Source organism: Eublepharis macularius, chromosome 8 (assembly GCF_028583425.1).
Source record: "Eublepharis macularius isolate TG4126 chromosome 8, MPM_Emac_v1.0, whole genome shotgun sequence".
NCBI lineage: Eukaryota > Metazoa > Chordata > Lepidosauria > Squamata > Eublepharidae > Eublepharis > Eublepharis macularius.
In genome coordinates, this window is record NC_072797.1 from 74058798 (window position 1) to 74076319 (window position 17522).

Sequence of the window (17522 nt, forward strand, 5' to 3'; positions counted from 1 at the left end):
GGCATAAGCTTTCATTAGCCAGAGTCTACTTGTTTGGGCACATGGAGGTTACATTCAGGGAGCAGAAATATCATAGAAGCATTTAAATGTACAGCCTCTAGTTACAGTCAGAAATGGTATAGAGCAGAAAGAATGACACTGTATGAGTTTCTGTGAGTGTTGGTCTGTTTGATAGTTGCACAAATACAGAATGACAATGTATATGGTGCCCAAGATGATATACATATACAGTGCAAGAAATGGCTTAGAACAGTGCCATTCTTGTTATAATGATGTTTGCCTCAGGGTGGACCTCGCGAAACACCCCCTGGTCCCGGCCAGGACAATGGCTGCTGGAGTGGAATGATGGGCTGTGAGACAAGAAACTGCTCTGTGGGCTGTCATCCCATCTCTGGTGCAAGATTCCCAAAGTCCATCCCTGCCTCCACACAAAGCAAAAGGCCTCACACAGGAGAAGCCCCAGAGATCCCAGGACACCATTCCACCTGCCTCATCCCACCCGCATCAACCTCAGTTCCCACATGCAGAGGCTTTCTGTCTGGCTTATCAGATACCAAAAGAGGTTACACCTGCAGCACTGTTGGAGATTGAGAGTCCTTCATTTCCCCCTCCCTGATAGAAACATATGGGTGACACTCTGAGTCTCACCCTGCTGCCTGCAGTGAATCTGAGGGGGGAATGGTGAGGGAAGCTGGCTGGGGCTAGAGCCTGCAAGCTGCCACTGGATACCGGTTCCGTTTAGCAGCAGAGTCACACCAAGGCACAGAGGCATCTGGAGCCTCATTGGGGCCACCTCACCCATCCTAGCCCAGAGCCAGGGACTATTTGCTGGGAGATATGAAGGGGGAGAGCTGTTGTTTAACAAGACTTGATTGAACTGGCAAAAAGTGAAGAGAATGTCTGGACACGTGTTGCCAACTTCCCTCACTTGCAAAGGGAGCTGTGCCTATTAGTGTGGCAGCTGGAACCAGGAGAGCCATTCCCCGTGCTGCTTTCTCAGGAGCAGAATTGTTTTGTGGGCTGCTTGGGGAACAGGGCTCAGGAGGGCTTGGGTGGCAGCCAGGAAGGATCACTGGGGGGCTGGAACATCCAGGTTCCCTGGCTTCTCTGACAGGGTTATGACCTGTCTGAAAGGGAAACTGACACATGTGTGGCACGAGACTGGGCCACATCCCAGGCAGGTGTCAATGGCCAGTGGCAGTGGCAGCAGAGCCATCATTCTGGGTGCTGCTGGCAGCTAGATGAAGGATGCTTCTCTGGTGGGGAAGTGCTTCTCATCCCCATTTGGTTTTTCTGCTACTGTGGCTGTTCGGAGTTTTGATCCTGGGAGGGAGACAGACGTGGGGTTGAGCGGCTGCCCTCAGAGGAGAGTTATGAGACCCTGGCCCACAACCATGCTCTTATCTCTGCCTGAGGATGGAGACTGGCAGAAAGAGTGTCTGAGTGGAGACCCATCAAGAGCTGCTAGAAGTCCCCCCTGAAACAGCTGTGTTGAGCATGGCTCCCTGGGCAACTGCCTCCACGGTAGGTGTGGGCCATGCCACCTCATGGGCAATGGCTGAGCTCCCCCCATGGTGAGCCTCAACCACAGAGGCCAGCATTTGAGGGGCACAGGTGAGGGGAGAGGGGAGGGTGGTGTGAATGAACAAGCTGGAACAGCCACCTCCCAGCTCCTCCTTACCTGTCAGTGTGCCCTTGACCCTCACTGAGCCATAAGTTGGGTAACCTGCAAGGGAACTTGGGTGGTAGTTATTAGTAAGACATTCTGGACTCAGCTCTTCTCCCCTGAGTGAGTGCACAGAACTCCCCAGATTTTGCCAAATCCCCCTGGTGCATTCTTGCCTCTCCACTGTGTGCAACCTCTCCCACCTTGAGTTCTAAGCCTTCATGATCCCCAAGGTAGTCAGCATCCTGTACTCTGCTGAGCCACTTGAGCAGAACTGGGCCGGGAGGGGGGGAAGCGAGTTTCTCCCATAAAATGTGAGCCTATGGGCTATGCAACTGTTTTTTGCAGTGTAACTTTCTGCCACTGTGAGGGGCATTCCCACGCCCTAACCCTGGACTGTCCCCCTGGCCACCAGTGCAGGAACTTACATTGCACTTATGCCTGTGCCCAGCTACAGCAGCCCGACATTTACACAGGGCTGCAGCAGAGTGGCAGTGTGGCTGGACACCATCGTAGGGTAGGATTATATTCGTGTGAGTCCAGCATACGATGGTGTAATCCATAGTCCGCTTCCTATGCACTTTCTACCACCCTCCCCTTTGGATTGGGGTGTGAATTAAGTCATATAAGGAATATTTTAGAACTGTTCCTAATAATAAATAAGTCCTCATAAAGCAGAGATGAAATATGGTTCTCTACATAGTATACTGAAAAGTTACTTTTGCTAAATAACAGCCCACCTCTAATCTTTTCAAGATGCTTAAGACCCTCTGTTCTCATGCAGTATATCAGTGCTATGTGTGCATAAGACTTTCTCCCTTATCTGTGGTTCACAGAAGAGATAATTGACAAGGCTGATACCTTAGGATACAGTTACAATACATTTCTGTGAACATACCTGTGAAGCTTTGCTGGTGATTAAGTGGGCTTGTTATTCTCATGTGGAGAATATGTAGTACATAGAAGATGTTCACCCATTGCAATCTTCAAAAGTCAATACTCAACTGCGAAAGAATCTGAATGCTAACAGTGTTCCTTAGTGACAGAAAGAATAACTCATCTTTATTTCATATGATAACTCCTCAGTGACTCTATAAATTATTTAAGCTCTTTTCCAGCATTTTAGGAATATTGTAAAAATATACCCTAAATAATCCTATATAATAAGAAAAAAGGAAAAGAAAGAAAAACTGTGTATATTTCTAATTGCCAAGTCCAGGGAAGAACATTTTTGGATACTGGACCAATTTAAGTATTACAAATGCCACCTAGAGGTTGTGTTATCACTAGGGTTGCCAGTCCCTATTGCCTCCAAGGAGGGGACTGGGGGATGGGGGGGGGGGCGTAATCACAGATAAGGCCCCAATCCTGCTTCCTCATGCATGTACTCTGGAGTCCCCAGTGATGTCACTTCCAGTTGAAAAACAGAAGCTACAGGCTCCAAGAATACCATTTTTTGGTGTTTTTTAATGTTTGGGGCTGATTTGGCCATGTTGAGACCCTGTAACTTCCATTTTTCAACCAGAAATGCATCATTGGGGCTTCTGGAGCTCACACATATTCCATATTGCCGCATGCTCTGGTGGGTCCCAACCTGCCTCCCCCCTCCTTTCCCTCCCACTGGCCAGGTGAGTGGGGCTAGGGGGGCAAATGGTAGGGGCTGGCATCTCTAGTTATCACATAGTAAACAACTTTCATGGGAAGGCTTCCTTTGCAGATCCTTAAGTTTGCACAATGTTATTGAAAACCTTTCCACCACCACTGCCCCTTTGTAATTTGTAGTGGTGCGGTGAACACTGCCAACAAATGTGCTGTACAGTCCCTGAATATTTCAATGTGTGACAACAGTAGCACATGTACCTCTTTAAAATGGTTTCCGTGTGCCAGTCATAATGTATAAGCTATGCCTTGGAGTGATTTCATGACCAGAAGGAAGAGTTCTCAATATCCAAAGGTAAGAGAGTTGTTTTCTAGCTCCATTTCATATTGTTTCCCAAGTCATTTTAGGTTTCCAAGGTGTTACTGCATCAGGTTAGGTAATGTTTTCTAGATCAAGTGCTGAAAAAAATGCCTGTTGTCTTCTTCCAATGCCTGTTGTCTTCTTCTAATTGCTGCTAGTGCCACAGTTGCTTGGATGGAGATCTGGCATGGGTGCCAAGAGAAGGTGCCAGCATCAGCACACATGCCAGGGATTGGCTATACTTGAGCTGTTTCCACACACCCCAGCATAGTGCTAAACTCACACAATGAAGGCGTCTTCCTGGCATGATTTCTGACAGTCATCGCACCATGAAAAGGGGATCATGGTGCAATGATGTCAGAAATTGTACCAGGAAGACGCCTTCATTGCGCGAGTTTAGCACTAAGCTGGGACGTGTGGAAATGGCCTCTATCTAGGTCAAAATTTGAGTTGAATAGCACCTTAAAGAACAAAACTTTCCAGAGTATAAGATTTTGAGTCAAATAGACACAAATAGAATGAAGTTCCATCCGCCCTTATAACTAGGGGTCAAGCTACACGTGACGGCTTCTCTAGGTTTTAAACCCATGTCTGCTGTCACCATTTTAATTGATATGTAATTTTTTAAAACATAGAACTGCAACACCTCCTCCAGAACAGGCTTTCAGAAAGAAAGGCATAGATGTATGGGCTTGCTTTCCTTCTGCTCTCTCCTCCATTCACAGGAGGAATATAGGTGACCTGGCTAGTAAGTCCCACCTCAGCCTCCCTGCTGTTAACTGCACCCACCAAACATGTCAAGGCACAAGAGACTGCCAGGCTGTTTGCTGTGCCTGAAGGTGTCACTTGGCAATCCTCACTGTGTACAAAAAAGGGACAGATTTTGTATTATGAGTTGCCCTGTATTTCTTTCCTTTGAAAAGCAGAGTCCTCAGGAATAGTGCAGAGTGATTCATGAGCATGTAACTATCCTGGAAGGGGATGGGAGGATGCAGTGTGAAAGCACTCAGATGAAATCACAGATTCTGGCCAGTTTTTTTTTTAAATTTTTTATTGGATTAGAAATTATATAAATATTCCATACAATCATTTCCCTTTAAATAATTTCAGTTCTAACCCCCTCCCTTCCCCCCCTTTTGTTGACTTCCAACAGTTTTCCAACCCCTTGTCTATCTTTTTTCTTACTCATTTCAAACTTACTTTATACTATTAAACCTACTTTCATTCTCTTCTAAGCTTATATATTATGTTATAACACAGTACTACCTTTATTCCCTTCCCCTTTTACCTTATAAGACTAACTATTACATTTCTAGCATATATTCTTTAATAATATAACATTTTATCCATTTACTATTCTCTTACTTAATCACGTCAATATGGGTCAACCAATTTGACCCATACTCCACATACTTTTAAATGCTTCTATACCACTGTATACATTCAATATATGTCAATCAATTTAACTTATATTCTATATGTTACTATATACTTCTTTCCCTTTTCCACATTTCTTATATTCAATCTATTTAAAATATAATTTATCTATTATACAGTTATCAGCCAGAAATATATTTAGTTAACTTATATCCTTATAATTCTTATAATAACACCTCTATTATTTACTACTATATGTGGTAATCAAATAAAATAATTGCTTAGAACTCCTTGTTTAAATTCCCTCCCCCCGGTAAAGTCACTTCTCTCTTCTTTTATCGTATTTCAGTAATTTTCAAACTGCCACAGTTCTCCTCCAACCTCCCATTTTTTCCCCAGATAATGTTTCAGCTTCTCCCAATCCGTGTTAAACTGTCCTGGATCGAGATCTCTCAGTTTCCTTGTCATTTTGTCCATTTCCGCCATGTACAGCAATTTATAAATCCAATCCTCAATAGTTGGCACTTCTTGTACTTTCCATTTTTGCGCATATAAAAGTCTAGCCGCTGTTGTCATATAAAATAACAATGTCCTATATTGTGCTGGAATATCTTCCATTCCCAAGTTCAGTAGCAGCAGTTCTGGGTTTTTATTAACTTGAAATTGTAAAATCTCACTTATTACTTCTATTATTTCCCCCCAGTACTGCTTAGCTACCTCACAAGTCCACCACATGTGATACAAAGATCCTTCATGCTTTTTGCACTTCCAGCATTTATTAGACATGTTCGGATTCCCTAACGCAATTTTCTTTGGTGTCAAATACCAACGATAAATCATTTTATAGACGTTCTCTTTAATATTGGTGCATGTCGTAATCTTCAACGTATTTTTCCACAAGTATTCCCACGCCTCCATTGTTATTTCTTTATTAAAGTTTATTGCCCACTTCACCATTTGAACTTTGACTGTCTCATCTTCTGTAAACCATTTTAACAACACTTTATAGGTCTTAGAGATTTCCTTTTTATCCTCTTGCAAAATTACCTCCTCTAATTCCGAATTCTCCATTCTTATCCCTCCCTTCACACAGTCTGAATTATAAAGATCTCTAATCTGTCTATATTGAAACCAGTCATAACTTGGAGACAACTCCTCCTGCGTCTTAATTCTTAGTTTAGAAAATTCTATTCGCGTTATCTCCTTATACGTACAGATTCTGGCCAGTTGATAGCCCCCAAACAGGGTCTTGTGAACACTGATAGTGAACGCCGGATTCAGGGAACTTTCCAAACTGGAAGGAGCCAGGAGGAAGGGTGAGGGAACTAGATGCCTCCAGTTCCTTGTGCCCTCTGAGGGCCAGCATGCCTGCCCTGCCCTCCCTCTCCCTGGCCCTTTTGCAAAGAAGTGCTGCTGAAGCCAAGTCCAAAGTTTCCCTTCCCCACATGTAGATTCAGAGCTAGGCTGGGTAAAGGAGGCAGGGCAGTGTGAGTCCACTGCCCTGACTGGAGCAGCATGGCAAGGAGTAGCTGGGTCACTTCCTCCTGCATCTTCCTTGGGCAAGTTGGCTGGTCAGCAGGCCCTCTTGACTAGGGCTGCTCCAGTGTGTACCTGTTCTGGAGAGGGCCCTTGCAGCTTTGTGTCGGAAAACTACAAATCAATTAAAAATGCTATCAGTAGACATAGGTTTAAAAACCACAGAAGCCATCACTTGCAGTTCGGCCCTTCATCATAAGGTAGGAAGGATGATTAAAAGAGGGCCAGTTGGAGTCAGGATGTAGAGGTACAATGCAAAATATAACTGCTTTTGATACCATCAATCATGGTATCTTTCTAGACTTCCTTTCAGGGTTGGGAGTGGGAGGAATGGTTCTGTGGTGGTTTCTGTCCTACCACAAAGGTAGGTTTCAAAATTCAGTGCTGCAGAGCTGCTGCTTGGCCCCAGCTTCTGGCCTACAGAGTTCCAGTTCCTTCTTATCCCCCCCATGCTTTTTAACTCCTATGTAAAGCTGCTGGGGTATATCATACAGAGATATGGGCTGAGTTGCCATCAATATGTGGATGACACTGAACTCTATCTTGTGTGGCTGAAATGTAGACAGTTATGGGCCATAGGTGTCAGAGTGTCAGTATTCTTGTCAGAGCTCTAGCCAGAGTCACGCCATTTTGTCCTGCTATAATCTGTAGTTGTTTAGCTTTCCTCCCTCTAGGCCCAGGTGGTGCCCAGGCCGCATATATCCATGGGAGAGAAGAATCCTTATCAGTCCGTTCCGGCCAACGACCTTGCTGTCTCCAGATTCTCATGCCTTCGCAGACAGGACTAAGGGGGGAGGCTGGGAATGGGTGTTTGAAGTGTTGTTACTTTCATTTTATGTGTCATTCTCAACAAAGCTTTTGTTCAGCCAAGGGCCTCAAGCCCTTGGATTGTGGACACCTGTATCCTGAGCATATTCTTCCAATAAACCTTTGAAACCAAGAAACCTTGTGCTTCTTGCAGAGGGGGGAGATGAACTCTAGATAACTGGGATTCCATAGTCTGACAATAGGGACCATATCTGTCCAGTCTTGTACCATATACACTGGCTCCCAATTTGCTTCTGGGCCCAATTCAAGATGTTGACATTGATCTTTAAAGCGCTCTATGGCTTGGGGCAGCATGCCTGAAGGACTGCCTACTCCTCTATAAACATACTCATCCACCCCAGTCCCTTTGGAGGCCCTGCTTCAGATGCCCCTGCCATCTGAGGTTAGATGGGTGGCAACCAGAGAAAGAGCTTTCTTGGTCATGGAGCTGAGACTTTGAAACTCCCTCCCCAGGGAGATTTGTCTACCTCCCTCTAACATTGTGTTCTGCCTGTGGGTATGGTATTTTCTCTCTAACTCTTATTACCCCTGTTGTGTTTTTAATGTGTGTATATTCTTATGCGTTTAATTGTTTTAAATATTTTATATATGTGTGTATTTTAAGTGCTTTATAATATCTGAAATGGTTCACTGTTTTGGGAACATGAATTGAGTGGAAAGGCAGCATAATAATGTTTTAAATAAGTAATGTTAAACTACACATTCTTTAGGTGTACATATGCAAACTTCCCATCATCTAGCTGTAGCAGTGGTGGTCATGCCACTCCTTATTCCCTTTCATAAAGAGCCTACAGAAGCGACTAGTTCTGTGGAAAATTTTCTCTGTAACCATGTTGGCGTAATTAAGACCCCTCTCTTTAAAGATCAAGGGAGTCTTGAGTTGACTGTTCACAAGAAATAAAGGAGGCACATTCCAGCCATCTTTAATGTCTGCAGTAGCTTCAGCTGAAGCAAGATCCTCATCAGCATTGTAGTGAAGTGGCACCAGAGGGTGATTTATCACCATAGCCTACAATAAATTGAGACATCTGCTTTCTGTTGGCTGGATAGGTGTTTACTATTTTGTAAAATCAAGAAGATATATATGGTTATATATGGAGATTCTGAACAAATTGGGTTGTGCATACTCTAGCTACTATGGAAGTAGGAAGTGAAACCCAGAGGGGATGAATAAAGGAAGAATTTATGAAAGAAGACATTTCTGAACAGTGACTTAAAAGCTAAGAGTGACACTCAGTCTTTTCTTGAGTAAGCGTTCTGATGGAAAGAAAATTTATTTTCAATTGGGAGCTCAGCTGTATAGTTTTTTGCAACTTGAATGAGAAATATATTATTTTTTTCTTAAGAAACTTCTATATTTAAATCCACAATTTATTAGCAGAGCACAGTCTTGTATTCTTTCAGTGTCATTTTATAGTTTTTATTCCGATATCCTTCTGGATCCTTTCCCCCCAAAACATTCATTGTTGTGTAGCATCTCTTTCAGACCATTAGTTAGAATTTAACTATTTGATACAAAGTGTACTTAAGTCAGGGATGTCTTATTTCATTAGCTAATTAAACACTTTTGTAAATATTTGCTACTCAAAGTGCATCCTTCCAAAATTGCGTAGGTTATAAAACATCTGCTAATGTTTCTGTTGCTTCTGTGTCCTTCAGCATTTTGTAAAATATTGACACAGTATAAAATCTTTTCTACCCTTTCAGTAAACTGATGCCAACATTTTTAAAGCTTGCTTTCATTGATGTAGCTCTGATATATGCCATAGGCTATAGGTGTCCTTTGTTGATGGGGAACAAAGAAACAATGTTCTATAAAACCCAGCATTTTAGCCATTCCTTATTCTCCATCCTTACAACCTTGCTTGTTAGAAGACTCATCCTCTTGCTCGTTTCTGTGTTTCATATAATTGGGTTGCAGATTTGTTTTCAGAAAAAATAAATATACCCATTGTGATCATAGTACAATACAGCACTAGGAATGCTTAATTTAGAAACACGGGTTTTCCAGTAGGTTTAAGGCTTGCCTAAGTTTGTATTGAATTGTGGCAATAGCCTTCAGGAGCTAATTTTTAAAAAACATACATTACTAAACCTTAAATATTATACCACTAAACTTATGACAACTATACATAGTACATAATTATAATACAAGGGAAACTGGGAGAAAACAGAAAAATAGACAGAGCATAGATGGGGATGAAGTTGGAAGCATAAATTTATCAATGTCACTACTATATAGTAATATCTAATAATGAATATCTAAATATGTTGACCATATTAATAAAAATTGATTTTACATCTTCTATGATACATTGCACAATAGATTTAGTTAAGAAGTGTTTATACCACTTAATATATTGGTAGGAATGTCTTCTGGTAGTTATATCTATTTTTAAAGTTATTTATTGATCATTATTTTTCTTGATTCTAGGAGGTTTGAGAATTCTTTGACATATTGTTTGTCCTATTTCTCTGTACATTCTTTTTACAGCTGCACCAATTATGGTCATAGTTATGTTACTCTAGACAAAGTAAGCATCTCAACAATTCATTCTTACAGAGTTAGATCCAAAGTTACACCAATGTAGCGATAAGACTAAAAGAATTTTTAGCATTTTCTCCTGTGTAGCTCCTTCTTTTATCAACTTCTTTTAATGTCCCAATGTATCCTGCAGGTGACCCTGGTGCAACATCACAAATATATATTTTTTCCAATTTCAGGGATAGCTTGGTATATTGCATGGCAGACAGCAATGAAATGAAAAAAGTCTCAGAAAATTAATGCACCATTTTTTTAATATTCAGTTTTTAATCTTTAAAAACCTTGATTTGTATTCTCTATAATCAAAATTACAAGTATTAATCTTTATGTCTTCCCCATAGGCTTTCATATCCATGACAGTAATATTGGAGAGGGTCCAGTAGTAGAATACTTGCTTTGCAAACAGAAGATTCCAGGTTCAATCCCCAGCATGTCTTATTAAAGGTTCAGGTACAACATCATATGAAAGACTTGAGACTAGACATAGGCACAACCCCCCCCAAAATGAACTATGAGGTTTGTGGTTCGTGGCTTTTCACAAACAAAGAACTACAAACTGGCACGGAACTGGGGCCAATTACGAACCAGTTAATGGTTCATGGTTTGTGGGGTTTAAATGCCCCTTTCCAGCCGCTTAGCAGCGGCAAGGAAAGGGCCATTTGACAGTTTAAAGGGCCCTTTCCTGCCTTGCAAGTGGCAGGGCCCTTTAAACTATCAGCTGGCAGGTGGCAGGGGAGGATGCCAAAAACGGCCTTCTCGCCCCTCAAGTGGCAGCTGCTGCAGCCATTTGAGGGGCAGGGAGGCCATTTTTGGCTTCTTCCACTGCCCTGTGGGCCCTCTGCAGCCGCAGGGCAACGGTGGCCATTTCAGGGGCAGGGAGGCCATTTTCAGTGTCCTCTGCCACCCTGCGGGCCCACACAGTGGTGGAAGAGGCTGAAAATGGCCTTCCCACCCCTCATGGGAGAAGGGGGAGGACACTGCAAGCTGCAGCTCAAGGTAAGTGTCGGGCTGGGGGCAGGAGGGGTGGGGGTGGGGGCTGGTGTTTGGGTAGTTTAAAGGGCCCTGTTGGGGCAGGTCCCTTTAAACTATCAGCTGGCAGGCGGTGAGGGGGGGTTCCCCCCCGCCGCCTGCCAGCTGATAGTTTAAAGGGATTTGCCACTTGCAAGTGGCAGGAAAAGTTTATATGGCTGTTTCCCTGGGGAAATGGCCATTTAAACTGCCCCTTTAAATACAACCCAACGAACCAGTAGACCAGTTTGTGGAAGTTTGTGGAAATGAGCTTCCATGAACCACTAGTTCGCGAACCATGAACTAGCCTGGTTTGTGCATTGTTTTGGGTCGTAATTCAATTTGAGCCCATCTCTACTTGAGACCCTCAACAGCTGTTGCCAGTCAGAGAAGATAGTACTCACCCTGACAGACCAACTGCCTAATATTTTATGTAGTATCTTTTTGTGTTCTGCATACTTCTAACTCCCCAACACCATCATTTTGTAGAGTTTGCTTTCAAAGTGTGCAGCAGAAAAGTTTTGCTCCTGGTATCCAGGCATATCACCAGAGCAGTGAATATAATTAATAAGAAAAATGGACTCAGTTTGCTTATATAGTATTAATAGTGTTCTTCCCAAGGCAATGGGGACAGCACAAAAACTGACAGAAAAAAATGCCGCACAAAGAATTTAACAGGAACATTTACTAATTCTTTTGGTTGAAAGATGATTCTGTCAATTAGATTTCCTGCTGAGTCACTCTCTGCCCTTGCTGTACGCCCTCCTTTCCTTCTTTCACCTCATGCAAGTGTGAAAGGTCACAGAATAATGGCCATTTCTGCCACTTTCAAGATACTATGAATTGTTTAACAATTGGATATGGAATACTAAAATCTATTGAATAAAAGAGGAGACTGTGTTTAGATAGAGAGATTTAATTTTATGGTCAAAGACCAACAAAATGGATTTGAGTTTGATAATCTTTCTTGAGATGACGTAACTAGTTTCACAGTTCTTTGATCCTAGCCCATATGCTAGCATTCCAACAAAATTTAAAGAGAATGGGAAATGAATTCACCATATCAAAAATCATAATGAAATTGGGCATGTACACTACGAAGAATATATACCGTTTTAAAGAATGGTAGGAGGATAAGAAGATGGCTGTGATACAGTTTCTTTAGCTTTTGTCCATTTAGTTGCTGAGAAAAAAAGATGTTTTTGAGTTGTTGGTGAGTGTCCCAATATTGCCATGAAGTTTTGCTCAGTCTTGACCTTTGCTTGCTGTTTAGTATGATTTTCTTTATTAAAAAAAGCTGGAAGAATGTTTATGTTCTTAGTAAATAACAAACAATTGCCAAAAAAAAATCAGAACAGAGGACCTTGAGTTTTTAAAAATCATTTAATAATACATTACATTAGAGAGAGAGACACTCTGAGAAGTATCTATGCAAACACCAAATTAGCGACTTCCGGTTTGGGATTCATGGAGGTCTAACGCAGCTCCATTTGTGGAGCTGACCGGATTGCCGTTTTAACCGGCCGGAGGGGTGAAAATAACCCGCGGCCGACTGCTCTCAGGCGGGGAGCAGGCAAAGAACGCTCAAGACCCTAGGGTGAGTTAGATCTCGGACGAGGGGGGGCTCTACACAAGGAGTCTCCCCCCCGATCCTTGAGGTCCCACCTTGCGACGGGTCGGCTATAATCTCTGCGGCAATTTTGGGGCCAATTCGGCTGGCATAAGACCTACATACCCAAGCTTCGATCGGGGAGGGAAGTCGAGAGGAGAATTTAAGATCGAAACAGCGATTACAACCCGAGAAAGCTGGAGAGAAGGTAAAGATCGCTATCTCTTGAAACGGGACAGATTGACAAAAACAGAGAGGAAAGAAAGTAGACTTTTAAACTGCAACAGACTAGCGAAAAGGAGGTGAAGACTCGGCAGGAGTTGTATTTTAAAAGAGACTAAGTTTAAAGAAGTTATTACAAAAATCGGACTATTGTTTTGAATACCTGTGGTTTTGGAGCTGTGGGAAAAAGACACCATCGCGAGACCTGCTGTGGGAAGACGGGAGACAGGAAGTGCGTAACAACAATAGAGTGGCTGGAGGGAAGCGGCCCTTGCCAAAGGACAGGAAGTGGGGAATCGCCATCTTTGAAAGTGGAAGGGTCGTGGCTTCAGCGGAAGAGGAAGTAGGCCATCTTGGATTATAATAACATAGAGAAACCATAGAGAAAAGACGCCCGACATTTTGGATATAAAAAATTAATTTTGGCAAAGATTGGGACATTTAAAAAAAAGGAAAACGTTTAATTATACGCCACGGAGCTGAGGAAGAGAGCAGATTCGTGGGAGCGAGCTAAAGCAAGCCCCACGATGTCGAAAAAAGAGTGGCAATCGGCAATAGAAAACTTGGACAAAAAACTTATAGACATGATGAAAGAACTTAAGGACACGAAATTGGAGCTTATTAAAGAGGTCAAGGAAGTTACACAGACAGTAAAGTCGGAGCTGTCAGAAGTGAAAAAAGGTGTGGAAACGATTAGCAGTGAATTACAAGGAACGCAGCAGAGAGTTAAAACAGTAGAAGACGCGATGGAGAATTTAATAGACACGCAACAAACAGAGATGAGGCTGGTGAAGGGGAGGATGTCAGTTGCAGAAACTAAACACATGGAGAAGCAGCTTCGATTTCGTGGTCTGCCAGAAGTGGAAGGGAAGTCAGCGCAAGAACAGATGACTGAGGTGTTGGCTGATTACCTGGGGAAGGAGGAGGAGGAAATTGTGGCTATCCTAGATGTGGCGTATCGTGTGAACTCGAGAATTGCAACCCAGAGGAAACTACCAAGGGATGTGATTGTGCAGTTTACAACTAGAAATATGAAAGAGAGGATTGTGACCAAACAATTTCAAGATCCATTGGAGATTGATGGCAAGACGATTATTATAATGAAGGAACTGCCCAGATCAGTGTTATTGGACAGGAAAAAATATAGAGTGCTAATTCAGACTTTGAAGGACATGAATATCAGATACAGATGGGAGTTACCGGAAGGAGTGTCCTTTGAGTTTGGAGGGGCAAAAAAACGTATCAGATCTGAGCGGGAGATGGAGAGATTTATCAAGGACAATGAAAAAGACTTACCAACAAAACCATGAATATGGAGTGTAAAGTATTATCTTGGAATATAAATGGACTAAACTCACCGAATAAGAGAAAAAATATTTTTTATTGGCTACTAAAACAAAAATGTGATATTGTTTGTTTGCAGGAGACCCACATTAGAAAACAGGATGTAAAATATTTAAAATCTGGAAAATTGGGCAAAGAATTTGTAGCGGCTTCCAACAAGAAAAAAAGAGGAGTGGTGTTGTATATAAAAGAGGAGCTGCAGCCAAAATTTGTTATGAGAGATGTGGAAGCTAGATTTGTAGCAGTGGAATGTAATTGGAACTTAAAGAGAGTGTTGGTAGTCGGACTTTATGCACCTAACGGTGCAAAGGAAAGCTTCTTTGAGGACTTAAGGAAGCACCTAGACGATCTTGTATATGACCAGATAATTCTTGCTGGAGATTTCAATGGAGTGACAGATTTGGAATTAGACAAAAAGACTACAAAAGCACAAAAGAAAAGAGGACTATTGCCAAAGCTTTTTTTTGAGTTGATTCAACAAGAGACTCTCGAAGACGTATGGAGGAGAGAATATCCTAAAACCAAACAGTTTACTTTTTATTCTGCAAGGCATCTTACATTATCAAGAATTGATATGATCTGGGCCTCAAAGGACTTAGCGCTATGGACTAAGGAGGTAGAAATAATGCCGATGGTAGGCTCAGATCACAACCCAATTATGTGGAAATTTGGAAAAAGGAGAAAAAGGAAAGTCTGGAGAATAAATGAGGACCTGTTACAGGAAAGTGAGAATATGGAAACACTGAGAAGAGAGACTAAGTTTTTTATACAATACAACGTGAATAAAGAAGTACCAACCAGTAAAGTTTGGGACGCGTACAAGGCGGTTGTAAGGGGCATACTAATGGACTTAAATGGTAGAGCAAGGAAAAAGAAAGAGGAGAAAAGACAAGAGATTGAGGAGAAAATAAAGGCCAAAGAAGTACAGTTAAAAAAGAGACCAGGGAAAAAGAAAATACATCAGGAAATCAAAATTCTTCAAGAACAGTTAACAGCAATGAGTAACAAAGAATTGGAGTGGAACCTTAAAAGACTGAATCAAAAAGCTTTTGAGGGTGCTAATAAACCTGGGAAATATTTGGCATGGCAATTAAAGAAGAAAAGGGAAAAGAAAATAATAAATAAAATTTGTGAAGAAAACAAAACGTATTTGGAGCAGACTACCATTAGCAGAGCCTTTTATAAATTTTACGCTAAGCTGTATAATAAAAAAGAAGTAAACAAAGAATCAATAGCATCATATTTGGAGAAAACCAAACTTCCAGAGATCTCGGAAGCTTGGAGAAATAAGTTGAACAGTGAAGTAACTGATGAGGAAATAAATATGGCAATACAATCCGCAAATCTAGGAAAGGCGCCAGGGCCAGATGGACTTACGGCTAAATTTTATAAGACAATGGCCAATGAACTGGCACCATTCCTAAAAGAGGTGATGAACGGAGTTTTTAGGGATCAAAGAATTCCAGACACTTGGAGCGAAGCGAATATATCATTGATCCCAAAAGAGGGCCAAGATCTGACTAGCGTGAAAAATTATAGGCCTATATCACTACTCAATAATGACTATAAAATTTTTGCGAAGATATTGGCGGAGAGATTGAAGGGGTGGCTCTCGGAAGTCATAGAGGAGGAACAAGCAGGCTTTTTGCCAGACAGACAAATAAGAGACAACTTAAGGACAGTGATCAATGCTATTGAATACTACGACAAGCGTTGTGACAAAGAGGTTGGTTTCTTCTTTGTAGACGCTGAAAAAGCGTTTGACAATTTAAACTGGGATTTTATGTTTGCCACTATGGAAAAGCTACAACTGGGAGAAAGATTCGTCAGAGCAATCAAGGAAATCTATAGAGACCAGACTGCAGCAATTGTAGTGAATGATGAATTGACCAAAAAATTGACGATTAGTAAAGGAACAAGACAAGGTTGCCCGTTATCTCCATTGTTGTTCATTTTAGTATTGGAGATTCTGATGATACAAATTCGACAAGATGAGGAAATACGAGGAATAAAAATAAAGGACTACTCATATAAGGTCAGAGCATTTGCAGACGACATAATGTTAATTGTAGAAGACCCACTGGAGAACATGCCAAAAGTGATAGGCAAGATCAAGGAGTTTGGAGATTTGGCAGGTTTCTTCATTAACAAAAAGAAGTCAAAGATATTATGCAAAAACATGACTAAGCAGAAACAACAATTGTTAATGGAAACAACGGATTGTGAAGTAACTAGTAAGGTGAAATACTTGGGAGTTGAGCTGACTGCAAAAAATATAGATTTGTTCAAGAATAATTATGAAAAATTATGGACTCAGATAGAGAGAGACTTGATCAAATGGAATAGATTGAACCTGTCATGGTTGGGCAGGATTGCAGCAGTTAAGATGAATGTGTTACCAAGAGTAATGTTTTTGTTACAGACAATACCAATCATCAGAGACTCTAAACAATTTGAAAAATGGCAGAGGAAAATATCAGATTTTGTTTGGGCAGGCAAGAAGCCTCGAGTGAAAGTAAAAGTTTTACAAGATGCAAAGGAGAGAGGCGGAATGCAACTGCCCAATCTGAGACTTTACCATGATGCAATCTGCCTAGTTTGGCTAAAAGAGTGGATGACATTAAAGAATAAGAAACTATTAGCCCTAGAGGGATATAAAAAAATTTTTGGATGGCACGCATACCTATGGCATGACAAAGTAAAGGTCAACTCGATGTTCCTGCATCATTTTGTAAGGAGAAGTCTATTTACAATCTGGAAGAAGTATAGAACTTACTTACAAGAAGGAACCCCCTTGTGGGTGGTTCCATATGAGGTGATAGATCCGAGAGCTGTGGATAATGAACAACAATGTTTAACGTATAAAGAAATAACTAAGATTGAAGTATCTAAACTTAGAATAAAGACGCAAGAGGAACTATCACCTAACTATGATTGGTTTCAGTATAGACAGATTAGAGACTTACACAACTCAGACTTTGCAAAAGGGGGCATACGAACAGAGAACTCGGAACTAGAGCAGACCCTTCTTAAAGAAGACAAGAAAAGAATATCCAAGGTATACCAAGTATTGCTGAAATGGTATACTGAGGATGAGATAGTTAAAACACAGATGGTGAAATGGGCTATAAATTTCAATAAAGAAATAACAATGGAGGCATGGGAATACTTGTGGAAAACTACAATGAAGACAACGACATGTATTAATATTAAAGAGAACATTTTCAAAATGATCTATCGTTGGTACATGACACCAAAGAAGATTGCGCTAGGGAATTTGAATACTTCTAATAAATGCTGGAAATGTAAGAAACATGAGGGCTCCCTCTATCATATGTGGTGGTCGTGTGAGGTAGCTAGGCAGTTCTGGGGGGAAATAATAAGAGAAATGAGTGAAATTTTACAGTTTCAAATAAATAAGAACCCA